The 25,978-nt window shown below is 41.5% G+C and overlaps 1 protein-coding gene and 1 long non-coding RNA gene across 2 annotated transcripts in view; one reads left to right on the forward strand and one right to left on the reverse strand.

Moving 5' to 3' along the window:
• Positions 1 to 18,182, forward strand: part of LOC146513113 (uncharacterized) — a 90,664-nt gene extending 72,482 nt beyond the window's left edge. Inside the window, exon 3 of the long non-coding RNA XR_014875719.1 lies at positions 18,167 to 18,182. This is a non-coding gene — a long non-coding RNA (uncharacterized LOC146513113). The remainder of the gene's footprint in view (positions 1 to 18,166) is intronic.
• A 3,306-nt stretch (positions 18,183 to 21,488) lies between these two features.
• The window catches only part of uts2r1 (urotensin 2 receptor 1), a 66,840-nt gene continuing 62,350 nt past the window's right edge, over positions 21,489 to 25,978 (reverse strand). The window contains exon 4 of the mRNA XM_085170428.1: positions 21,489 to 24,684. The gene's annotated coding sequence lies outside the window, so the exon portion shown is untranslated. The remainder of the gene's footprint in view (positions 24,685 to 25,978) is intronic.

Consider the following 25,978-nt stretch of genomic DNA (forward strand, 5'->3'; position numbering starts at 1 on the left):
CTAATTCTCTTTACTATGAAGTCAGAGAGAAACATGTACCAGGATGAGCAGCTGTTCAAGATTAGTGGGCTATCTGCAAATCATTTTATATATATTATGGACTACACTACGTTGTGTTTCAAGTAGCTTTATTTACAAGCCCAAGACAGAAAGACTTACCTGCTTTTAATAGTCTGCATTTGATACAGAGGCAACCAGCAGCATCAGTAGGAACAAACTTCATTCACAGACACTGACAGAATAGCTTTGTGCTGTTCAGTCACCGCCAGAGAAACTCCACACAGATCATCAACCTTTCTTTACTCTTTGGCTTGAATTCCCATTTCTTTGATCATCTGACTATGGAGCCAGCAAAAGCAAACTATTTATTGGCCGACTTCTTCACTCCAGCCTACAAATCTTATTACCTCTACTCTGTGCAGATGGTAGTTGTTGTTTCAGCTCAAACAATACTTGGCAATCACAAAACACTTGTCTTAGCTGGAAGCTATGTATTAACCAGAATGAGATAAGACTGTTACCTGTTTTAGCAGTCTGTTCTGGTGTACAGATGACAGAATCCTGGAGTCAATCAGGTGTACAAGTGTTGAGGTAAACAAGACTGATGGTAGTATTTCCCTCACTGCCCTCACGGACATCTTTCAACACTTCCCCTCAGAGGAATACCAGCCGCCTTCTGAAGTGATGACCCTGAATACTCAGGTCGACTTCAGTTTGAGCCAAAAGCTTCCCAAACGACTACATTTGGAGGAGAGCTTAATTAAAGTGTGGTTGAACCGTGTTGTACTGTGGTCCTATTATTATGTGCATTTAAATGTAATGGTGACAGGTGAACGGCAACGAATTTCTGCCCAATTTCTAATTCTAAGTAAGTAAGTAAGTAAAATTTATTTATATAGCACATTTCACAGATAAAAATCACAAAGTGCTTTACAATAAGATCAGACATACAAGTTAAAATTAATTAAAAGCCCGTTTGTATAAAAATGTCTTCAGCTGCTTTTTAAAGGAGTCAGTAGAGTCTAGACAGCGTAAAGACAACGGCAGAGAGTTCCACAGCCTAGGTGCCAGTGCCTGAAAAGCCCGATCCCCACGTGTTTTAAACCTAGTACGTGGGACCACCAGTAGCCTCTGACCTGAAGACCTAAGTGCTCGGGATGAAGCATGAGGTTTCAACAGGTCAGAGATATACTGGGGAGCTTCACCGTGCAGAGCTCTAAAAGTTACAACTAAAATTTTACAATGAACCCTAAAATTTACAGGCAACCAATGAAGAGAAGCCAACACTGGAGTAATGTGTGACCTCTTATTTGTACCAGTTAAAAGTCTTGCCGCTGCATTCTGTACAGACTGAAGGCGATCCAGAGCTGATTTGTTGAGACACGTAAAAAGACCGTTACAATAATCCAAACGAGAAGAAATAAAAGCATGAATAATCATCTCAAGTTCTGCCTTTGACACCAGTAGTCTGAGTTTAGAAATGTTTCTTAGATGATAAAAACAGTTCCGGACAAGTTGTTTAGAATGTTTCTCAAGAGACATTGAACTGTCAAATATAACACCTAAGTTTCTGAGACTCGACTGAAATGAAGGGTCTAAAAAACTGATATGCTGCCTAATTTCTGAGAGCATGTGATCAGGTGCAATAATCAAAGTTTCTGTTTTATCTGCATTTAACTGAAGGAAATTGTCATTTAACCATTGTTTGATTTCTGACAGACAATTATTTAAACAAGACAATTTATACAACTCAGAAGCTTTGAAAGAACAGTACAACTGAATGTCATCAGCATAGAGATGATAAGAAATATTATTGTAACGTCTGATAATGTGGCCTAGAGGGAGTATACACAGCAAAAAGAGAATAGGACCTAAAACAGATCCTTGAGGTACCCCAGAAGGCAGAACTGATGTTTCCGACAGCACATGATTTATACAGACAGTAAAGGATCGTTCAGATAGATACGACATAAACCATTTTAAAACAACACCAGTAATCCCAAACAAGTCCTTCAGCCTATTTATCATGATGTTGTGATCAACAGTATCAAAAGCAGAGCTGAGATCCAACATAACCAGAACGGTGTACTCTCCAGAGTCTGCTGCCATCAGAATGTCACTAGACACTTTAAGCAAAGCGGTTTCAGTAGAGTGATATTTGCGGAAACCAGACTGGAAAATGTCCAGAACATTGTTCTTTTCCAAAAAGTTGTTAAGTTGTTCTGCAACTGTTTTTTCCAAGATCTTTGACACCAATGGTAATTTTGATATTGGCCTGTAACTGCTTGGAAGAGATGGGTCCAAATTTGGTTTCTTTAATATTGGTTCAACAATAGCTTGTTTAAAATAGCTGGGAACTGAGCCAGTATAAAGAGAAGTATTAATTATTTCCAGAATACAGGGGCCAATAGAGTCAAACACACTAATGAAAAATGGTGGAGGAAGTACATCAAGGTGGCTTGAGGTCAGTTTCATTCGACCAAGCAGAGCACTGATGTCCTGTAAGGTAACAGGAGTAAAAGAGGACCAGGTATCAGAGGTAAGCAACGTGTCAGTGTGATACTGAGAGGATGATGGCGAGATATTAGACCTGACAGCAGCGACCTTATTAACAAAATAGTTTAAAAAGTCATTACAGTCAGATTTAGTATAGACTGGTACATGAGGAATATCAGGAGAGACAATGTTTTTAATTGTATCAAACAATACTCTGGGATTTTTCTTTTTTGAAGCTATTAGATTAGCAAAATATTCAGTTCTGGCATTTTTTATCATGTCGTTAAGTGAGAAAATTGATTCCTTGAGATGTACCCTATGGACCTCAAGCTTGGAAGCCTTCCATAAACGTTCCAATTTGCGACAATATCTCCTAAAATTTCGAATATTTTCATTTATCCAAGGACAGAAATTTGAAGAATGGACAACATTTAGTTTCAGAGGTGCCACCGTATCTAAAATAGATTTACATTGATTGTTAAAAGACAAAATAAGTGAATCCATATCATTTTGAGCCATGCGAGGGACAAACATGGCAGAAAACCTTCTAGCAGCATCCTGGTTTATAATCCGCCTTTGGATCATCAATTTAGGAGGTGAAGGATCCATGTAAAATGACAAATTAAAGAATATACAACTATGGTCACTCACATGGACATCTTCCACACATACATCATGTATGTTTAAACCCAGGGAGAAAACAAGATCAAGAGTGTGGCCCTTTGTATGTGTGGGGCCAGAAACATGCTGCTTAAAGTTAAAAGACTCAGTGATAGTGATGAGCTCAGCAGCAGTGTTACAGGAAGCGTCATCAATATGAAGGTTTAAGTCTCCCAATATTACAACCTTCTCCAGTTTAATGATCGATGTCAGAAGGTCGTTAAATTCAGTTAGAAAGACCCCAGCAGGTCCAGGAGGTCGATAGATTAAAATACAGTAAAAGGTTTTCAGAGAACCGACCTTCATCATCTGTGACTCAAATGAAGAAAAGAAGTCCGAGGTCATCAGTTTGCATATGAGTTTGTCCTGGTAAACAGCAGCGAGTCCTCCACCACGTCCTAAAAGACGCGGAGTTCCAATGACAGAACAGCCAGACGGGCAGATTTCATTCAAGTGGACATAATCCTTATTTTGCTGCCACGTCTCAGTCAGACACATAAAATCTAGAGACTTTTTAATAAAAAGATCATTTAGAATAAATGATTTGTTCGTTATAGAGCGAACGTTTAGCAGGGCGAACCGAATTGATGACGGTTTATCTGCGGAATCTACAGCTGACTGCAGCGGTACTTGAATTAAACACCTGTGCAAACCTGTGGACCTGCCGGGCAGGGCGGCGACTCCAGAGTTGGGAAAAACCTTGATCGATGAGCAGACGTAGCTGTCACCAGCAAAACGGAAAATGGATGACGGACACAGAGTGAGCAAACTGCTTTCGAGCCATGGGGCTCGGGTCCCAGGCGCCGTAACATCCCCAGCAAACGACAGGAGAGGAACTGGTCGCAAGCACCGAGAGTCACCCCACAGCCAAGCAGCTAGCCTCCGGTACCTTCTCCGTTTCACCTGGACGCCGGCCCTCGTTCCCCTTTTTTCGTCTCTTGAGGGTGGAATTCTAATTCTTTTGTTTCAGTTGGAACAGAAACATTCCTCACTACCTTTTTTAAATATGTCATAACGCTGTGAACGTTGTGTTAAAATTCTCCTAAACCTAAATGCAATTTAAAAAGTATGAAAAAATATAATTAATTAATATATAATAATAAGCAGTTACTAGATAAGAGTGCAATAGTTGAATGTTAAGAGTGTTTAGTATTCATTCAGTATACATTCAGATTTTACCGACCCCAGTGTGTGCTGACATGTGGGTGTGTATTCCCATGTGTATGTTCACTGCTCTTGTACAAAGTCATAGTCTGACAGCAGCTGGAAGGAAAGACCTCCAAAATCTCTCCTTCGCACACCATGGGCGCAGCAGCCCATGGTGTGCAGCACTGAGCCCATGCTCAGTGCTGCATGGGGTGGGAGGTGTTATCTAACAGGGATAACAAGTCCCACTGCTTTAGAGCCATCTTGAAATGTCTATGGACATTTTTCTAATCTATTATTATTCATCGTATATTTATTTTTGTCTTTCTCTTGTGTTGTCTCGGGTACTGCAGAAGCTGATGGAAGTGTCAAGAGTTTTGCAGATTGGTAAGTGTAGTACAACTAGAACTGCATAAAATGGCATTGAATAAAAAGTTAACTCAGTGGAAGTCATTATGAAGTGCCTGTGAATATTCAGCATGGAGATTTTACGAATTTGGCTCAAACTGGTCAAGTAGTCCAGTACAAAGCACAAACAGGCATAACTGTTAACCTCACAGTTAGAATAGTTGAGGTGTCATAAGGTCGTCAAAACGCACAAAGACCCAGCTGTGAACATCTGCCAAATTTTATGTCAGCCCAAAAAGCACTATACGAATTATTCTGTATTGCTGCGTTGTGCTAGTGTTGGTCAGCTGGCTGATTTTCAACAACATTTTAAGCTGCCAACAAACAAGTGGCTTTCTGACTAAACAAAGGGCTACAGCAGTGTTTCAGCACATGCCCAGTGTTAGCTGTAGTAGCTGAGTGGGTTTAACTAACAAGCATGAGTTTCAAGTTTTCATTTAAAAAGTTGTTTCTAGAAAAGGGCACTAAATATATTTACAGTCCTGAGCCCCCACTCACTGAAGACTGATGATTAAAAAGAACAAGTCCTTGTGAGCTAACCTGCTTGTTAGTTTACAGAAATGGAAAGGTAAATTGCTTGATAATACCAGTTACCCGTGATGGTTAAAACTGGTACCTGGAAATATTTACAAAGGAAAACTGTGGTACATATCCAGTGGTATTTAATCATTATTTATTTTTTAAATTTTGCATTTTGTGGAGTTTTTTTTAAGTCTTCAATTTAAAGACCAGACAAGCAGATAAGTCACTGCGTAGTGTGTATAGATGTTGTGCTGCAGTGTTAACAGAACCTGACTTTTTTAAGCTAATGCAAGAAGTTGAATACAAATGAGATAATACTTTAATGACGCTTTAGCAATTCCACCAATTTGAACAAGATGTTTAACACCACTGGCTGATTTCACAGGTTGTAGACACTCACTGTTTTACCTCTGTCCTGATGCCTTTGCTAATCCTCACTGAGGTGATTTCTGATGGCTGTTTCAGCTAATGTGGATCTAGGGCCAGATGCATTTCTGACATCATGTGTAAAGTCTTTGCTGGATTTTTTTCAATTTCATGACTATCAGATACTATTCAATTGCTATATATACAGTATATATATGTATATTTTTTAGGCCTGGCACTTGTGTCCTGTACTTGTCAAGTTTCCTCATTTTTCTAATGCCACATTGCACATCATGTTAGGATATGCCAACGTTTTGGCTAATAGCTTTTTGTGAATCAGCTTGTTGGTGTTATTAAATTCCGTTCATTTGAATTCTTTTGGCGACAGAGAAAAACTGGACTCAGAGTGGTCAAGCTCAAAAAATGATCTTTATTTTTACATTTCCAGAAATGGAGGCCTGAACAGCAGAAAAAATAATATTGTAATGCCTGTAAAACGGTGTCAGCCTTGGCATTTTTTGGTAGATTCAAACAAACTGAAATCAATTGTGTTTTTCTTACATCCTGCAGGTAACAAAGAGCCTTTTAAATTGGTTCTTTGTTAAGCTGTCGGTGGAAAAAATGACTCATCTCTTGAGTTGGGTGCTTTCTTTATGCTTGAATGGTTCATAGGTTAGAGTTAAGTGGTTTAACAAACAAAAAAATGTTCCCCTGAGAATAGTCAAGCACAAGACTGGACAGAAAATTAGATAAAAGTCAGCCAATGTCTAAACAAAAACGTTAAAAGACCCCCAGAGAGCCTGAAGAAGCATTTTTGAAAAAGAAAAAAACGAAGGTTTGCCTCCTCGGATGCAACATGTGTATAAAGAAATCATGGATCAAAATCTTTGCACTGTATTTTTCAAAGTTTAGTTCCTATATCTGCCCATCTGGCTATAAAGAGGCTTCTAAAATCCTAAACTGTAGTTTATACTGCAGCATAATAACATGGGTGAGGAAATGCATTATTGGTTTGGGTCCATATATCCAGGCCAACAAACTAATTGATTTAATGCGCATCATTTTTAAATTTTAAACACTTTCTCAGCTCCTGTGGTGATCAGCAGTTACTATCACTCAGTATCACTGTTACTGTTTAGGTATAGTCCAATTAATCCAATTCCTAAGCTGCAATCATCAGATGTTTTGCTATCTTGGTACCATTTTCTGATTCATCTCTGCAAAATGATCAGGAGAACATGCACAATCCTAATCAGCAGTGGATCTCTCGGGACAACATATTGTGCCAATGTCTTCATGGCAAAAACTAAGACACTGGAGCTCACTATCAAGTCCACTACAAGCTTCGTACCATCCATGGTTAAGATGAGAGCAAAAATATCTTGGTCACCAGCTATGGGCTAGTGCTTGCACTGTGGCATCAAATGAGTCATATTAGGGTTCAAAACCTATATTTCAGTATAAGCCCCAGTCCATCCCATCTATCCATGAACATCATTAAGGGCACGCCTGACCCAGTTTTTACTAAATTTAGAGGATTTTGGTTAGGTGGCTGAGGGCGGGAGGGAAGGATTTTCTGCAGAGGGTGACTTCAATGTGAGCAGAGACTTCTCAAATCTTTTTAGCTAATGGTGCCCATAGTTAACAAGTGAGGAAAACTGATATGTAGTAGTGAAGTTTGCCTTTAGGATTTTCTGGCAGAGGGGCTCTGTGCCAGAAAGGTTTTAAGAAGTCATGTGAGGTAACATAAAGAATAAGGTTTGAAAGAGGAAGCAGTTCTGTTGATCTTTCATCCAGATGACTTTGGTTTGTGTCTCGTTTAACTTAGTTAGCTTATTATTTTTAAGATTTACTTTATTATTTTCTGTTTTAGTTACAGTTTGGTTGGATGTCAGCCAGGGGCGTAATTTCCACGGGGGTTAGAGGGGTTATGACCCCCCCAATAATCGGACCCAAGCAATATAACCCCCCCAATAAAATTATGAATTATCTTGCATAAATAGGCTGTTGATTTTCTTTACTCATTTCAGGTATTACCAGCAAAATAGTTGCATGTTTAATCATCTGGGAATTTACCCAGATTTATTTATTTATTTAGACAGAAATCTTGACCCCCCCAATGTTCAGCACAAAGTTACACCGATGATGTCAGCACCAGACGGACTTAGTTAGCTGTAGGAAAAATTCATGTTTAGCTTAAATGGATTTAGATGAATATCAGTGCGTGTATTGTGAGCTAGCATGCATGTAATAAACGCTCACAAATGTTTGTGATGGCTTCATTTGTCTCATGCTCAACAGGAAAAAAAACATGTAAAAACATCATAAAATAGTAAGTGGGGTTAAAACCCATTAACTCCTGCATTTGATTTTACAATATATTCTATTAAAAAATAAAGACGGTAATAGGCAGGTCAAACATATTTTTAATAACAATGTACATAATTTATATCACTCACTGTCATCACTGGAAAGCAGTTAACAGACAACATCTGTTTTACACAGTAAGGCCGCTCCAGGTGTCATTATACCCACAAGAACAATGCGATTAAATATAAATACACCATCTGCTGAACTGCACACAAACCCTTGACTGGCCGTGTTGTGATTCTTTTTTTTTTTTTCTTTTTTTTTACAGCACTTTCTAATTAAGCAGGTGGAGATTCATACAGTTTACTAAAGAATATCCGCCCACAATGAAAATCCCAATTATGGCCACATCAGCATGCATAAAAAAGTTTTCCCTTTGAAACATTTGATTCATATTTCCCAAAGCATTAATAACAGGTGTGAGTGAAAGAGAGAAAAGGCAGCTAAAAGGCTGTACAAATACCCTATGCTTGTGCATTAAAAAAAAAAAAGAAAAGAAAAACTTAGATTATGATGGCAAATATTTGTAGTCTTGAGCTGGACTGGATTTAAGTCTAACCTGATGTAACCACAGTTTATATTAAACGGGTTTAAACTTAAAGTGCAGCTAGCTAACTGCAAACTTGTGCTAACGGTTAGCACAAGTTTGCAGTTATGTTAGGGTTAGCAAAAAGGGTTAGCAGCTAACCCTTTTTGTTTTGAGTCCTTAGCCTTTGTAGTGTGGAAAGGCTTGATCCCATCTTTGCTTATCTTCTTGACATGAAATGTATTCACTGTTATAAATGTATTTATGTCAACATAACATTCTGCTGGTACAAAAAGTAGTGATGTGCGGATCGATCCTGAAATATCGATTCCTCCGATACCAGTCATTTATGTCCTAGAATCGATTCTCACATTAAAATATCGATATTTTAGTAATTTAGGGTAAATTTCTAGTTTATCATTAACAGGAACACAATGGAAAGAAACTATAACATTCGGATTGTCTACATTTGAAGGAACTACTTCCTCTTCCGCCTTTCATAGTCATGTGCGAAATACGACTGTATAAATGTCTCGCAGCCCCTTGGCGTGCGCACTTGCGCACTCAAAACAATGGCCGAACGCAAGCGAAGTCATGTGTGGACATATTTTACCTCCACAAACAGCCAAGACGCGGTTTATGATGTATGTGGCAAGACAGTGAGGTGTTGTGGCAACACCACTAACCTCGTAAAACACCTCAGAATTAATCATAACACAGAATATGATGAGGTCATGTCGAGGCGAACCGAAGAGGAGGAGAGGAGAGGGACAGGTGCTGCTAGGGCGAGACAGACGTCTCTCGCGGAGTCATTTAGTGCTGCAGGCAGGCACTATCCAGGTACAGAGGAGGAAAATGCTGGGTACATAGGCTAGGTCGCATTAAAATATACAGAGTACTTGCAGTAAAACAGGCATTGTAGTCTTTAAAACATAAAAATTCAGTTGAAGATTATTTCATAGATAAGAGAAACGTTTTATAGATACTATTATTATCTATTAGCTTTATTATTATTTTCACTCAGTTTAATTTTTTTGACTGAGTTGTTTGAATATTTTAAAATGCAGGTATTGACAAACTTATTCATTCCTTTAATTATGTATTATACTGACAATTTCATTCACACAGCATTCTGTGTAAAACAGCAAGTATATGTAAACTATCAATTCCTTTCCCCTTAGGCTATTTTAACAGACTGCATACATGACTCTAAAAAGATTAAACATTCAGTGCAGTATACCCCAACTTTTGTTTTGCCCTTTGTATTTTATTTTCTTTGTAGATGATTCCCCAAGAGCAGCAACACTCACAAGATGCCTTGTAGAGATGATTGTGAAGGACCTCCAGCCTCTGTCCATAGTGGAGGACCAGGGTTTCCAGGGTTTTGTGAGAGCTCTTGACTCAAAATATAAACTCCCAGGAAGAAAATCACTGACTGAGACTCATCTTGTAAATTTGTTTGATGAATGTAAAGGCAAAGTAAGAGCATCTTTGCAAAATGCTTCCAGTGTTGTTCTCACCACTGATATGTGGACCTCAGTGTCCACAGAGGCATATTTGACGGTAACATGCCATCTCATTGAAAACTGGCAAATGAGAGAATTTGTCCTGGAAACCCACTCTTTCCATGGGCAACATACAGCAGATAATATCATCTCAGCACTTAAGCAAATCACAGAAGAATGGGGCATAACTGAGAAGGTGGTTGCAGTTGTCATAGACAATGGTGCAAATATGGTTGCTGCAGTGCACAAAGCTGGATGGAGGCATTTTCCATGTTTTGCACACACACTGAATTTAGTTGTAAAGGACAGTGTAAAAGCTGTCCCAGAAGTGGTGCAGGTGCTGGAAAAATGCCGTGCGATTGTGTCCTTTTTTCACCACAGCACAAAGGCTACAGAGAAGCTTAAGGATATTCAGCAACAGTTGAAAGTGGCAGAGCACAAGCTAATTCAGTCAGTAGATACCCGCTGGAACTCTGTCTTTTACATGTTGGAGCGGCTCTGTGAGCAAAATGAAGCCGTGACCACAGCCCTCTGCCTTTTAGGGAAGAATCAATTATGCTTAAATGCGGGAGAATTATCCCTGATCAAGGAAACAGTTGTTGCACTACGGCCGTTTGAAGAAGTAACACAGGAAGTTTCATCTGAAAAACATGTTTCAGTCTCCAAAGTTATTCCACTTGTGTCACTCATTCACAGGGCTGTAGCAGCCTGTGAACATCAGGGCAGCTCCCTTGCCACACAGCTGGCACAGCAATGCCAGCGCAGATTCAGGGGTATTGAGAGCATTCACTGTCTAGCTGCAAGTACATTTCTGGATGTTAGGATTAAACACCTTGGTTTTCGTGACAAAGACAATGTTGAAGTATTAAAGAAACGTCTCCACACTGAAATGCAAGAAGTCTATCAGACATCTTGCATTTCATCTCCTGCCCCACTACAATCTGGAAATATTAAATATTTAGGTATTAATGTTTCTCCTAAGCTTTCAGACTTAATTAAATTAAACCACATCCCACTTCTAAAGAAAGTAGAAGGCGATCTGACTAGATGGAATCTCTACCCATATCACTCATGGGAAGGGTCGCCACTATAAAAATGATGATCTTGCCAAAAATAAATTACTTATTTTTAATGATCCCTAACAAACCATCACAAGATTGGTTCAGATCTCTGGATTCACATATTTCTAAATTCCTTTGGAAAGATAAACCCCCGCGCATCAGCTTAAAAACGCTACAAAGAACCAAGGCTAGAGGAGGATTAGATCTGCCTAATTTTCACCAATACTTCTTAGCCAACAGGCTTCAGTTCATCTCAGAATGGTTAAAATGTACCCTCTTAGATGAGCCCTGGCTAGATGTTGAACAGGCACTATGCAATGATCTAGAGATTTCAGACCTACCATTTATTAGCTCAAACATCAAAAGACATGAATGCTTTAAAAGCATCAACATCAGCTTTTCTCTGACAGCATGGTGGGAGTTTCTAAAAATAACGGAGTCTTCATTAATCCCATGCAAACGTACACCTATCTGGAATAACCCTGACATATTACAAAACAATAATATGATTAATTTCCCAGAATGGAGTTGTAAAGGAATTAAATACTTAGAACATATATTAGAGGGAACAGAATTTATTCCATTTGACAGACTAGTTACACAATATGGGATCAACAAGAAAAGATTTTTAGAATATCAACAAATTAAATCATAGTAAAAAAGAAATTTAACCTCAGTCAAGTTGAATTACAAACACCACCAAGTGTGGTTCAATTTCTTACTCTTAAATCCCCCAAACTATTATCTAAAATATACAGAACACTTTCTAAAATAGATGAATCAATATCCCTTCCTATTGCAAAGTGGGAAGCAGATTTATCAGTCAGTTTAGACCAAAACGTCTGGTCTCAGATTTGCTTAAAAACCTTTAAATTGATTAAAAATCCCAATCTGCAATTAATACAATACAAAATACTGCATAGAGTGCACTATACAGGTCATCGAATGTTTAAGATGGGCTTTACCATCCGCCAACAACTGCTCACACTGTCAAGGCAATACACCAGACAGTTACATCCACGCTCTTTGGTTCTGTCCACCAGTGCAGAAGTTTTGGCACGAGATATGTGAGGACTTATCAAAGTGTCTGAAATGTAAAATTCCAACCTCCCCTTTAGTATGCTTGTTGGGAAATTTGGATGATGTCACTACAGAAATTAATACAGTCCACATGGTTTTTATTGCCCTATGCATCGCCAAGAAAACGGTCCTCATGAACTGGAAAAATAAAAATAATCTTAATTCTAGCCAATATAGAAACTATCTAATAGATCACATTAGTCTCGATATAGCCTCTGCCACCACATTAGATCAATCCCTCTGGGCTCCTTTGATTGGCTCCATCACCTAGCGGGGGTAGGGGGTCGTGGTTTGGTCCCGCCTTGGCTATTGTGGTTGATGTGGAGGTTGGGATGGGCTTAGGGCACCTGGAGGACCCCTAGAGACGTTATCCCTGGAGGGCTTAAACCCGGGGGTTGTGTTCATAACCTGGTTAGTGGCTCTGGTCGCTCTCAGAGGTTGTTCTCCTCGTGGCCGCGTGCAGCGGGGCTGGAGGATGGTCTGTGCTGGCAGACGTAGGTTACTGGCCTGGTGGCCTGGCTGCCCCTGAGTGGATCCGGGGCGGGTGTGGGGGTTTGGGGTTCGGGGGTGCTTCGCCTCCGTGCTGGGGCTCTGGCTGGGCCTTGGGGGCTTCGGTCCTCGTCGGTGTGTCGCCGAGGTTGTGGGCGGGTGGGTGCACGGGGGCTCAGCCCTGGTGCAGGGGGCCTCTTGTGCATCGGCCTAACCGGGGGGCTCTTGAACTGGCAGGGAGGTTGTTCCATCTTTGCAGGAGTCCACTCTGCAGGTGGGGGAGAGACATAGGAGAGGTGGAGAATAAACTTAACCTGGGTGTCTGTGTCTTGTGTAGTCTGGGAGATGATTGAATGTTGGGGTGGGTACAGTTTCCTCTGCGGTGGGGTGGGGTGGGCTGCCCCGGGGTCCTGTGGGGCTTGGCGGTGCTGCTGCCGTAGGCCCCGGTCTGGATGGGCCTGGGCTCCCTTGCCTTGGTGGATACCAGAGGACGGGGGTGCATATTGGGGTCAGCGGGGGAGCTGGCCCTAGGGAGGGACACCCTCCCCTCCCTTCTTTTCCTCCCATCCCCGGCTGCCTCCCTCTTCCCGCTCCACCACACCCACCCACACAGGTAGGGCTTTGGGGTGCGGGTGTGTCACCAGGTGCAGGGGAGACATTCCCCCCCCCCCCCCCCCCCGTCCTCTTCTGGCCACCTGTGCCTCAATTTTATCTCACAACTTAGACATCCACATTACTTACACTCTCATAACACACACACACATATATATATATATATATATATATATATATATAGGGCCTTGAGGGTGGGCACGTTAACGGCGTCCAGTAGACGGTCTGTGTATTCAAACCTACCTCTGGCGCCGGTGCCCACCTCTCAATTTTAAATCCATGTAGACATTGAGGGTTCTCGGGAGGGGCCGTGCTAACACCTGCTGCTCTCTGGCAGCAGCACCATGCTCTCCCTTGTTTTAAATACACTTTAGAGCAACACGCAGCAACACTACACTTGAGCGGGAGGAGGGGGGTATGGGGTCTTAACACACCCCCGTTCTCTGCTAGCCATCGGGGCGGGGGGGCTGGGAAGAGATGCTGGCTATCTGATTGGCCTCCCTGCTGCTACGGAGCCTGGGGCGGTCTGCTTGCCTCCACCCCGGAGGGAAGGGTAACATCTCTTGGGTCTGGGTGCCGTTTCCATCTCTGGGGGTGAGGATACCTGGACCCGGGGTATAGAGTATGTTTGGGGAGTGTGATCGTGTGTACATGTCCATTTACGTTTATTCCTACGTTGGGTGAGTGCTGAGTGTTTGTATATGTGTGCATGAGGGTGGGAATGCATGTCTGTGTCTGTGTGTGCCTGTTTGTCTGTGTCTATATGTCATGTCGGGTCTTAGACTCCACCTCTCTGGGAACTCCCAGGCCCTCCAAAGTGTGGAGGCCTATCTCCCCTCACCACACTCCCTGCCGGTGACTGATGCCCTCAGGGGTCGGTGCATTGTTGGTTCTTGGTGTCCGGGGCTGGGCGCTCAGGTCATGTGCCAGCTCACTCCCGGTGGCTACTTGGCGGGGCCTGGCGCCTGCTGCTCGGTCAGGCCTCTTCCGGGGCGTGGGGGGCCCTCGGGCCTCCGGCCTCTGTGCCTGCGGCTCGGTTCACTCTGGCACAGCTGGCTGCCGGCGGAGCCGGCGGGCACGCCGGTGCAGCCCCCTCTAGCTTCTGCCCGGTGGCTACTGGGTGACCCCTCGTCTGGGGATCCTCAGCCCTTCCCATGAAGGTGGCACGGATGCCCCTCCGGTGGTCCTCCTTGGGCTCTTGCACTCTGGGGCCTCTGGATGTCTGGGGCCTGGATCTCCTCCATGCCTGCTTCATGCCCTGGGGGACGGGGCTATGGCTCTCTACATCCTCTAGCAGACCATTACATGGGGAAACCATTTGAATACAAGCGCGCCGATCCACACAGGTGTGCACACGGGTGTTCACTGTTCGTAGACTTAAATCACACCTTTCTTGGCTGCTACTTCAAAGCACATTGTGCGCTGTCTGTCCTGCGTGCTGCACAACAACATTCAATATTTAGTATTTACTGCTGTTTACACTTAGCTAGATTAATGCGATGGTGTTGTGTATAGTATGTTGCTTTGTTTTGTTTTTTTTGCTTGTTTTCTATTCTTTTTCTCTCAACAGGTGATCCCGGAGATATTTTTTCTTCCCCCCTTTCTCACTGTCCCTCTCCCCTTCTGTTTTTCTTTTCCTTCCTCTTTCTTTCTCCCTTTCCTATCCCTCACTCATGTCTGTCCCGTCTGTAACAACTGAAAATAAAATAAATAATAAAAACAAAGGTCGATCAAATGGACCAATACGGCAATGCCATGATGATCCATTTGGCAAAATAAATCCATTGGGTATCCTTGTTGGTCTTCAGACAACAATTCTGATGGCTAAAGAACCAAATGGGACAGGCGGAAAAAAAAAAAAAAAAAAAAAAAGTCTATCAGACAGGACAGTCTGCTCTCATTCTAACTGTAAGCTCAACGCCTACTGTTAGCTCTGCCTCAGGGCCTTCTACTTCAGGGTCTATCCCGAGTCCTCCACCCGCAGGTCCAGCTGCAACAAAAGGAGGGATATGGACAGATTTTGACATGCAGGTTGTGTCAAGCCAACATCACCGGTCAGCTTCCAGTGATGTACTCATTGAAATACGCCGGTACTCAGAGGAAAAACTGATTCCCCGAGATCAGGATCCACTCGTTTGGTGGCAAGAGCATGAACAAACCTTCCCATCCCTAAGCAGACTTGCAGTGAGATACCTAGGAATTGTTGCTTCTTCTGTACCTGCAGAGAGAATCTTTTCAAAAGCAGGAGAGGTTGTGAGCAAAAAACGGAGCAGACTTAAAGGGAAAACTGTAAATATGCTGTTGTTCCTAAACAAAAACCTGTGAATAAGGGAAAGTGTTACTGTCAAATGTTTTTGTTGAAATGGCAAGATAAACGTTAAATGACATGTTAAATTACGTGTTCAAATAGCACACAACTTCAGGTTTTTTTTATTTGTATATAATAATTCTGCATCATTAAACAGTAAAAAAAAGTAGTCTGATGTTCTGTAATCAATTTGAAGCTAAAATTTGAAATACAATGTACAAAAACTTAATGTTAAAAAGTATCGGTATCGGATCGGTATCGCCGATACCACCCTGAATTTTACTTGGTATCGGATCGGAAAGGAAATCACTGGTATCGCACATCACTAACAAAAAGCACAGACTCCATCCAGAAAGTTATAGCAGTGTAGCACCTACAGTGTGCTAATGCAGCACTGGATGTTTGTATGTTATTATTATTTTTTATGGGTTTACAGTAGGGCAAAAAAGTATTTAGTCAGCCACCGATTGTGCAAGTTCCCCCACTTAAAATGATGACAGAGGTCAGTAATTTGCACCAGAGGTACACTTCAACTGTGAGAGACAGAATGTGAAAAAAAATCCATGAATTCACATGGTAGGATTTGTAAAGAATTTATCCGTAAATCAGGGTGGAAAATAAGTATTTGGTCAATAACAAAAATACAACTCAATACTTTGTAACATAACCTTTGTTGGCAATAACAGAGGTCAAACGTTTACTATAGGTCTTTACCAGGTTTGCACACACAGTAGCTGGTATTTTGGCCCATTCCTCCATGCAGATCTTCTCAAGAGCAGTGATGTTTTGGGGCTGTCACCGAGCAACACGGACTTTCAACTCCCGCCACAGATTTTCTATGGGGTTGAGGTCTGGAGACTGGCTAGGCCACTCCAGGACTTTCAAATGCTTCTTACGGAGCCACTCCTTTGTTGCCCGGGCGGTGTGTTTTGGATCATTGTCATGTTGGAAGACCCAGCCTCGTTTCATCTTCAAAGTTCTCACTGATGGAAGGAGGTTTTGGCTCAAAATCTCACGATACTTGGCCCCATTCATTCTGTCCTTAACAGGGATCAGTCGTCCTGTCCCCTTGGCAGAAAAACAGCCCCATAGCATGATGTTTCCACCCCCATGCTTCACAGTAGGTATGGTGTTCTTGGGATGCAACTCAGTATTCTTCTTCCTCCAAACACGACGAGTTGAGTTTATACCAAAAAGTTCTACTTTGGTTTCATCTGACCACATGACATTCTCCCAATCCTCTGCTGTATCATCCATGTGCTCTCTGGCAAACTTCAGACGGGCCTGGACATGCACTGGCTTCAGCAGCGGAACACGTCTGGCACTGCGGGATTTGATTCCCTGCCGTTGTAGTGTGTTACTGATGGTGACCTTTGTTACTTTGGTCCCAGCTCTCTGCAGGTCATTCACCAGGTCCCCCCGTGTGGTTCTGGGATCTTTGCTCACCGTTCTCATGATCATTTTGACCCCACGGGATGAGATCTTGCGTGGAGCCCCAGATCGAGGGAGATTATCAGTGGTCTTGTATGTCTTCCATTTTCTGATGATTGCTCCCACAGTTGATTTTTTCACACCAAGCTGCTTGCCTATTGTAGATTCACTCTTCCCAGTCTGGTGCAGGTCTACAATTCTTTTCCTGGTGTCCTTCGAAAGCTCTTTGGTCTTGGCCATGGCGGAGTTTGGAGTTTGAGTGGTTGAGGCTGTGGACAGGTGTCTTTTATACAGATGATGAGGTCAAACAGGTGCCATTCATACAGGTAACGAGTGGGGGACAGAAAAGCTTCTTACAGAAGACGTTACAGGTCTGTGAGAGCCAGGGATTTTCCTTGTTTGAGGTGACCAAATACTTATTTTCCACCCTGATTTACGAATAAATTCTTTACAAATCCTACCATGTGAATTCATGGATTTTTTTTTCCACATTCTGTCTCTCACAGTTGAAGTGTACCTCTGGTGCAAATTACTGACCTCTGTCATCATTTTAAGTGGGGGAACTTGCACAATCGGTGGCTGACTAAATACTTTTTTGCCCCACTGTATTTCTTTCAGATTAAAGATTGTATCCTTACACTTTTCTGACACAGTCTTAAATATCTGAATATCTTATTCATAGTGGGCAGTTATTAATGAATTGATTCCCCATGGTTTTTTCACTTATGCATACCTGAGAAGATTTGCTAACATTCTAATTACATAAGGGCTTTTGGTCCCTTATTGACAATTTCCTGTCACATTAATCTACATAAATCAATCCTATGTGAATATTAAAGGGCTGCTACAATTCCAGTTAAACTCATGAGAGCTGGATTAACAATTGAAAAATCTCTGGAGCAGCAGAGGTCCCAAAATCCTTTAGTCTGAGTGTGGGAGCATTCCAAATATGCTGGTCACCAATTCCAATTTGTTTGTTCCTGCAGGGCAAATGAACAGTCTTTGAAACTCTGCACCCTTTTTTTGTAATCCTTGAAAAATGTGAAGTATCCTGCCCCAAGCCGATGAAACTCTGATGAAATCATGAAGTTAAATTTTTTCACTCTTTCGTGAACTCTCAAAAACAAAACCAAATACAAACATCGGCATGCGAAGCAGTTCTGTCAACTGATGCTTATTTTTGAAGGTGATGGAGTTTTCTGACTATTTAGGGCCCACTGACCTCTATGTTTTATAGATGAAACTGTAGAGCAGGGATGGGCGATTCAAACGGTATGATTGGTCGATGATTACAGTTCAAATGTTCTTTGAACTGTAAAGAACCTCCTGGCCTTGCCATAAATAACAATGGAAGAATAGTAGAATTTCACCTTCTTTATGTGTGTATAAACAAATTTAAACACCCACTTTTACTCAGTTATGGTTATGTGGGAATGAGGCTCAGTGCTATTGTACAGACTAAAAATCATAACCTCCCTCTCTTGTATTTGACTTGCTGTTCACTCTTTCACTGAAAGAAACCAAACATTGTCATGGTCTTTGGCTTGCAGACAGTTCCATCTGCAGCCAGAAAATTGGTTTATTTATGACATGGCAGACTCAGTCTCAAGGCATGAAATCTGGCTTTACTCTTTTTGCATTAAGCCCAGCATAGAAAACCTCCCAAAATCCAACAGGATTTCTTCAGAGGATAGATTTGTTAAAAAATGCAACAGCCCGTCGATCCTTGCAGCTCGTCTCTTGCTGCACGGGGAATAGAATCAATAGAGATGTAACATGGTGGCTCCAACCAGTAACTCTGATAGCTCTTTTCCTTTATCTGAATCGAAGCCATACGATGATTAAACTGGCCCAGAATGACAATGCCGACCTCAGGGGAGTATTGCAGACCTGAAAGAACACACACAAAAGGCGCCTTTCGCTTTTTCAGTGGGATACTGTAGAAAACGATAAGACTGCAAAGAAGCATTAAAAAGGGACGCTGACATGCAAAGGAAACTTGTATGCAATATTAATAAGGGGAAATTTTGAGAACATACACGATGGTTTTAAAAAATCCTCAAAGTACATGTGATGCTTTAAGACTGATGATATTTTCAATTCTCCAGCAAAGAAGAAAAGCTACATTGTGTCAGTTCATCCCATATTCTCTGTTTTGCGTGTCCATTTGATCATACTGAAGAAATACATATATCAAGCTAAATTTTGTTTTAAGCTGTAATAATTTGAAGAGCTTCTTATGTTAGTTTATTGTGTAGTAAGTAGCACATTTTGTTGCGTACTATTTTCAGCTCTGGTTTTCTGACAGAGCAACAGCGGTATGAAAAAGTGCCCCACCCCATCGTTTTAACATAAATTAGCTTGTTTTACTAAGTATCCAAAACATACAAGTTTAATTTATATAATTTTTCAAGGGATCTTATATCTGTTTTCACTCTTGTATGCTTTTCATACAAGTTTTACACAAGACACATATAAATCTTATAAAGTTTGTATCTATCTTTTCCATATGGGTGGAATGTGGAGAAAAAAGAAATTAAATGTCTAGAGAGAATCCCAACAATCAGATGACCTCACCCCTCCATGTGCAAACACTTTGGTGACAGTGGGAAAGAAAAGCTCCCTTTTAACAGGAAGAAACCTCCGCCCGAACCAGGCTCAGGGAGGGACGGCCATCTGTCATGACTGCTCAGGGGTGATGGAAGGAAGAGTTTTCTTTATTAATTTGTACGTGATAATGTTGGCTTGCAATAGTTTTAACAGCTTGGCTAATGCTAAGTGAATGCTAAGACAAGGTCGTTGGTCAGTGTTGTGTTGATCGTGTACCAACATTATTATGACAGTCTAGGGCAGGGGTCGGCAACCTGCGGCTCCGGAGCCGCATGCGGCTCTTTAGTCCTTATAGTGCGGCTCCGCATGGTTTGGGAAAAGTATTTAGCTGAAGTGTATTTTATTTATGTTAGTTCTTTTTTAACTTGTAGTTCTAAATTGGAAGATTATTGTGATATTGGAATATAAGAATAAAATTATATTCTATTATTTTTTCATTGCTCAAAATAAGCGTCACACTCGCGGAAGCCGGTGTACCCGCCGAAACGCCATTTATCGAGACTTTCAACCCCAGGTAGGCCAATTATGGATCTTGGATCCACATTATGTCGGTAGCTGTTCTCCACTGTGAACTATGTTAAAAACAAACTCCGCTCATGCCTCACAGATGACAGCCCACAGTCCCGCGCAAAGATGAAAGTGACCTCCCCAGACGCCACACACAGAGGCCCAGGAGCAGAAGTCCCATTGTAAACATATCACGGCAGACCCGACGATGTCCGCATGAACACGCTTTTCAGCATGTCTTTATTGACCACCTTTCACACACAGTTGCTGACGCATAGAGACGGCTGCAGCCTTGCAGCCCACAGCCCGACACACACCAACACAACAGCACAGACAGCACAGACAGCACAGACAGCACAGACGTAAAGGTGGCGAGGCGTGATTGCGGGTCCCACTCAGGTGCGTCCGCCTCCCCTGCAGCGGCGCCGCAGACCACGCCCCGCCACACACATTAACCAGGTAAAATACATATTTAGGCAGAATTGTGCAAACATCTATTTTTTTTTTAGCAGCATAGAGCTTTTTTTCCAATTACTTTTTAAAAGTCAGGTCAAGGCTCCAAAAGCCCAAAGGCGATATAAGGGTGGCGGCTCACAGCAGTTTTTGTTTGCTACATGGATCATTTTAGTTCAGCTGGGTGTCTTTCCTTTTGTTATATTTCTTTAAGAGTTCAAAATGTGTTAATTACATAAATAAAATGTAATTTTCTCTGTAGCACGTCATGGATTTAAGCAACACACCTTTGTTGTTCACACAAAGCATAAAGGTAAAAAACAATATATACAGTGTTATCTTCATTTTAGATGTCAAAACGTATTTGCGGCTCCCAGTGTTTTCGTTTGCGTGGAAACCGGGTCCAAGTGGCTCTTTGGGTGTTAAAGGTTGCAGACCCCTGGTCTAGGCAAAACAACAACACAGTGCTATCATGCTGTGCTCTAACCATATTGATGTGTTTTTAGCAGTTTGTGAATCAAGCTAAAGCTACACATAGCTATAAAGACATTTGAGACCTATTCATTCTTTGTTTTGGACTCTTCTTCACACTTTTTCTATGCAAGAAACTACAGAATATTGCAAGCCATAGCGCTAATTTAGATTCAATCCCGTTAAAGACAAATCTAATAGGCTGTATTTGTTCATCAGTTCATGGCAATCCAAGAGATGCAGTGGGGGAACAAACCCATGACTCTGAAAGCTTTTTGCAGAGGAAAACACCAGGTATAAATACGGGATTTGGCAGGAAGAAGAACTCTTAGCTCAGGTGTAGCGTGCAATATGAAATATCCAGATCGCTTCAGCAGTACAGATCGTATATCTGATTAATAAAAACTTAAAGGACATTAGATTTAAGCTTTAAATTTAAAGATTACATTAGAAATGTCCTGTTTTAATTTTTCCCACCTTTTTGAGAATAAACTATTACACATTAACATTTGTTTTTCTTCCCTGGATAAAACGGCAACTGTTCCCTTAACTTGCTGTTAAATTTTTGTGCCAAACTCCAAATAAAGTGGTTGCGTATCATAAGCTAAATGTTGCTCTGTGTGAAACACTGAATTTGAAATTTTAAAAACTTCTGTACCGCTAGCTAGATGCTGCATCACAGGGATGAGATGGAAAAAAGGATTTTCACTGAGCGGGCTGAATCATGTCACCGCTTTAATCTCGCCATGGACCACCGGACTGCAGAACATGAAAACTGAATTTGCATGATAGATTTTTTTTATTTTTTTTATTTTACTAACTACTCATTAAGTGACAAAAAATACTGTGCATCAGTATCAATACTGTGGTGTGAGTAGAAAAAAAATCAGATATTTTTCTGAAAACGGGGAGCTGGCTCTTGCCTCTAAAGAAACAGTTTAGACCGGGGTCCGGGTCTGATCTCCTAACTCTTTATTCTTTACAGTTTTTGTGATGCAATCACAGGCACCTGGCTAGCTTTGCCTGGAAACAGGTAACAAAGGAAACAAAATTCACCCACAAGTGACCACAAAGTGCGTCACGTGCAGAGCTTTAAAGAGGACCGCCTATCCTTACTTGCCTTTTTTATTTCTTATTTCCCACACCACCAACCGGTAACAGCAAATGGCTACCCCTCATTGAGCCTGATTCTGCTAAAGGTTTTTCTCTTTTTTATTTATTTTTTTATCAAAAGTGAAGTTTTTTTTCTTCCCATCATCACCTATTGCTTGATTGTTGTTTCCCCCCCACCCAGTACTGTTGGGTATAAAGTTCCTTGTGGCAGCAATTGTGATTTTGTGCTATACAGATTAATTTGGCCTGGTTTAGCACCTCAGATCTCAAAAATAAGCCATTTTTGCTTCCTTTCCTCGTTCTTTAAGGCAAGTTTTTTATGACTCTTACAGAAAAAAGATGTAAACAGCAGGTTTCTGTAGTTTCTCACAGCCAGAGCCATGTGTTTCAGAGAGTGCTGTTGGGGATATCTGTTCTCACTGACATCAAACTTGGCTCTGCAGAAAAAAAACATGTTTTGAATCAAGGTTAAGACCAGTCTGGAGCTGGATTTTTTGAAAGAATAATAGAACCAGTTTAAGATGGATTATTGATTTTTATTTTTGGGCATGGCAAGAAGAGTTGAAATTTCTTTTTTTTCCTGTCGTTTTGAAAAGGCTTCTATTTAAGATGGCTTTACATTTAGAGCGCAAAAAAAAATTGCACCTAGCAGCCAATCTACAACAGCCATTCAATTTTCCATCCATTTCTACAGAAATTGGTCGTAATGCAACCAGAGGGTGCAGCGTCAACAAGACTGGATGAAGCTAAATGGCTAACATAGTTATTTACACCTGCTTCTAGACAACAAAATCACATATTTTATTTTTATTTTCACAAATACACAATCAATAATGTGTCTGCACTGAAATAAAACACTACAAATACCCATTACTTACATGAAAGCTGTTTTTCTAAAAGATGCCAGTATTTTGCTATTGGACGTTATTGGTTGGTAGGAATTCAAGAGAGGAGAGAAGAGGACAAGCATGACTTTAAATTTTGAGTTATTTTGTTGGAATTTTGACTTAACTCTGCAAATCAGGAAGCTGCTTACCCAGAAGCAGATGGCATAGACAAATGTGTACTGAAAATCAGGTAGTGATATCATCAATGTGCTACCGAAGTGTAGTAAACATGAACAAAGCTACTTTTATGCTAATGCCGGTGAGTCAGCTAATAGCACATTTCATCATTTGTAAAGCCATGCTGAGAGTACTCAGCAGTTTGAACATTTATCTATTTTATTGGGCCATTTTAGCCTTTATTCAATAGTAACAGTGTAAAGAGACAGGAAACTGGGGAGAGAGGGGAAGACATGCAGCAAAGGCCCACGGGTTAGAATCAAACCAGGGTCACCTGCTCATCCCACTAAGCTAACCCGATGCTCCTCAGTTTGAACATTTATGACAAGCAGCAGTAGTGCTGGTAACTCAGCCGAATGCTGCTAGCGTAGCTGTAGCATTGCTAGCTTAGCTATAGCACTGGTAACTAATGCCTTCATGTTCTGCTTCTGGATAACATCGAAATGATGGTTAATTTTGGTAAGCACCTCATAGTATAACAGTCATGTTGACTACAGCGCTTCCTGATTAGCAGAGTTATTTTCTTAAACATTTTAGCTAATTAACTCAAAATTTTGAGATACATAACACAAAATTTTGAGTTATGGATGGCTAAAAAAACATTTTCAGTGGTGGAAACAAGCTTCCATACAAACCAGAGCAGATGAGCACATCAGTAAAGAAAAGCAGCTCTTTACGGTGGTTGCAGAAAATCACCACACAATGTACATATTTGGATTACTCCTCCTTAGGGCTCCATTAATTTTGGAGTATCTCATGAGCGCTCTTTATAAAACAGGAAATCCAGAGAGTGGGAGTTTAGAAGTTCATAACAGCATTCATGTTTTAGCATTTACAATTTGTCTTCATTTGTAGTCGGTATCTTTTTCTACCTGCTGTTTTGAAGAACAAAACATTTACAGTGCCCTCCAAGAAGGGGTCGCGAGGACCAGCTAAAGACATTGTGTAATATTTTGCCACTTGACCAGCGTAAGTACATTGATTTTACATTTGTTTTTTGTTTTTTATGTGTTATTCAAAACCAAACCCTCGATTCCTGTTTTTCTTGTGCGTCAGCAGCATGTACTGTACACCTCTCTCAGTCACCAGGAAATAACAGCTTGCCCTGGGCCAGCATGCAGGCTCACCCAGCGCAAACACAGAAAGCAAGCATGGGAGAAAACCGGAAAAAATATGACGAGCCTGTGTTTTTGAGACGCTGGTCTCTCTCTGTGCAAGAGGAAGTTCTGCAAGTGATGAATGTGGATGCGAGGGTGGTGAGGAGGGGGTTCTGTTTTGTACATTGTGTCCAACAGCACTGGTTCCTCCAGGTGTTCATTTAACATAATTGTGTCCGCACATGTTAAAAAACAAAATACTCAAGACATCTTCTCTGTCCTCAGTCTCACTTGTGGTCAAATGGAGTGAAGTGGAGTTCAGGCTCTGCTCCCATCTGTGTCTCCAACTGCTTCTTCTTTTTGTGTCCCCTCACAGCTCTCAGTCATATCTGTCAGGGACACACAGGACAGAGCATGGCTATAATTACTGTGGTTATAAATCCTCTAAAAAAAACTTGTACATGTACACACGCAAACACTTCTCCCTACTTGCACAGTGTGTCCTCTTTGGAAGCAACATGGAGGTAAAAATAGCAAAGAAGCTGTTATCAGCTCCAGCGTGCGTTTACGGAGGTAGTCACAGCTTTTTTCTCTCTCTTTTTTCAAGTTGCTTAAACAAACATCTTGAGCTCAAAGAAATCATTACAGTGTGATTTAGAGTGCACAGTAAACAGGATTGCCTGGCAGGATCAGATTAGCAGTAAACGGTGTCTACTGTTTCAGTGCTATCATCCCTGGGGTGTTTGGTTTTTGTTCCAAAAGAAAGTTTATCACCGTGCATTATGTATAATCTCTTTAAATAAACTGCGCCTCTGGAATATGGAGCTGAAGCTACAGCTTTTCACAGACAAAATGTGTCCATCCTTATCATTCCTGCAGAATTGTTTGAAAGTCCATGAGGGTACTACGTTTCCAAGATTCCTATGGGTTATAATTGGTAGTGGAAAATCAGAATCTTGCCTATAGGCCCAAAACAACTTAGTTAGGTTTGTAGTTACAAATACAGGCTCTTCATGAGATGAGATGAGATAGCCTTTATTTGTCAGTTGCAGGTCTTTTGCCCACAACCGAGATGACAGACCTTGCCGACCGTACATACAATACACAAACATCACATTGGGGAGACAGGTCAGGCTAGGTAGCGAGGAAAAAAACATCGAAATGTGTAACACAAAAGGATAATACAGGAATGCACAGATATCAACACACCATAGCACAATAAACACAGACAAGCAACATGGGAAAGAGTTCCAGTGTGTACATCTGATCTGGGACCGCTGCAATCTTTCGACTGCGCCTCCAACTGACCCGATGTCCACATCAGAGGGGACGTAAGCATTGGAGGTGGCGTTGGACCCGGGGTAGGGAGGGTGATGCGTCAGTGAGTGCTTATCAGTATATGTATGTGTGTGCGTGTCCAGAGTTCAGCTGAGACAGCGTCTTTCGCCCTGCCAGGCTAAGTAAACAGTCTTCCATCCAACCCAGGTGGCCTTGCATGGAATGGGAAGGAACAGACTAAACACAGTCGTTATCAGGGTGTTTTGTTCAGCTCCGGCCTTGTAGCTGGTGCTGAGGGGGTCTCCGCATGAAGTGATGTTATTTTTTTTACTTTAGTGCGAACAGCTCATATGAATTTCAAAGCAGTTCTACAGTCCAACACTGGTCCCGTTGGAGAGCCGCGAG

This window comes from Neolamprologus multifasciatus, chromosome 8 (genome assembly GCF_963576455.1).
Source record: "Neolamprologus multifasciatus chromosome 8, fNeoMul1.2, whole genome shotgun sequence".
NCBI lineage: Eukaryota > Metazoa > Chordata > Actinopteri > Cichliformes > Cichlidae > Neolamprologus > Neolamprologus multifasciatus.